The sequence below is a fragment of the Anneissia japonica genome, unplaced genomic scaffold, assembly GCF_011630105.1.
Source record: "Anneissia japonica isolate Jap-2015-1 unplaced genomic scaffold, ASM1163010v1 scaffold4054_len1135799_cov195, whole genome shotgun sequence".
Taxonomy (NCBI): Eukaryota; Metazoa; Echinodermata; class Crinoidea; order Comatulida; family Comatulidae; genus Anneissia; species Anneissia japonica.
Window position 1 is genome coordinate 802,156 of NW_022694605.1, and position 1,301 is coordinate 803,456.

The window sequence follows — 1,301 nt, forward strand, 5'->3', positions numbered from 1 at the left end:
ATAATAATAATAATAATAATAATAATAATAATAATAATAATAATAATAATAATAATAATAATAATAATAATAATAATAATAATAATAATAAATAAAAATGACATTGCAGCGTTCGTAAAATGTTTGTTACTGGTGCTGGGAAACAAAAAGGGGAGGGGAGACAACAGGGGTTCAACGGCCTTTTAAAGCGCCATGAGTAGAGAGGGAGTGGTTATAGAGGGCAGTATATTTGACGCGAAGTAACAAAACAACATCAATCGAATGTCCATCCATCAGTACGGTGCTGATAGGTTTGGTTTGGGTAGGCCTACCTTTCGTTTTTTGCAGATCTAACCTAATCAACTCTCTTTGCCCGTTGTGGAAATTCTCGAGTGCTGCAGCATCATCATTAGGTACTGTATTACTTCTAACATAGATAGTATATATTTATACATGTAATTGGTGTTAAACTAAAGTATTCAGAATAGTAAGCCATTGTTTTGTTTCTTGCGCCACACAGTTTGCACAGACGTTCACATAATTTTTGTGAATGTTTTGTATTCGCTGCTTTCAGCACCCTGGGATTTTTGGAGTGATCAACGTTCATGCTGTGATTATTCAGTGAATAAGTAAAACATAGGACTAGGCCTAGACCAAGATTATATGATAACAGTTAGACATTATTACCGTTTCATACATGTTATCTTGCAATGGAGTCCCAGAGGCCTAGATTTATTATAAATCCTTGACTTCGTTCAACAAGCAGCTTTGCTTGGCTGTCTGATAATCACATTATTGATGCAGCCTGCAGATAGCCAACAATAGCAATTGTATTGTATGAAATAACTATTTTAACACGAATTCGTTGGTAACTCTTTAGAATTAAAAGATCGAGGTTATTATAATGTCCACTGATAATCTCAGATACTTACAAACAATTTCAAATGCAAGGAATTCCTTTGCAGATAAGTAGTACCATTTGAAAGAGCATTATAATGTAGCATTACATTGATACCCAGAGGTGACGGAACTAGGGGGTGCTGTGTTATGGAGAGTAATGTGTGACCGGAAATGGTCTGCAGTCAGTTGGTTGTTACCATGCGCCAGTGATGTTGGAGTATATATATAGTACAGCAATATGAAACTATTAGGCCTAATGAATAAATAAAGTTCAGAGTTTGTCGGGTAGTGAAATGATTATTTCACATTTTAAGTGCTCCCTAAATTCATAGGTGTAAGCTAAATTACGGGGATTAATTCAATTAGCGAAGATATAGAGAAAGTTATTTCGAATCCCTCTTACCAAGAGGGGATGCAAATGC

The 1,301-nt window shown here is 35.1% G+C and overlaps 1 protein-coding gene across 4 annotated transcripts in view; it reads left to right on the forward strand.

The window, feature by feature from the left end:
• The first annotated feature begins 238 nt into the window (after window positions 1–238).
• Window positions 239–1,301, forward strand: part of LOC117101108 (choline transporter-like protein 1) — a 50,671-nt gene continuing 49,608 nt past the window's right edge. For 3 of the 4 annotated variants that reach the window (XM_033240993.1, XM_033240994.1, XM_033240992.1), the window contains exon 1: window positions 240–392. The gene's annotated coding sequence lies outside the window, so the exon portion shown is untranslated. Of the gene's footprint in view, window positions 393–1,301 lie in introns of all 4 variants that reach the window. The other variant, XM_033240991.1, reaches the window with a different exon arrangement.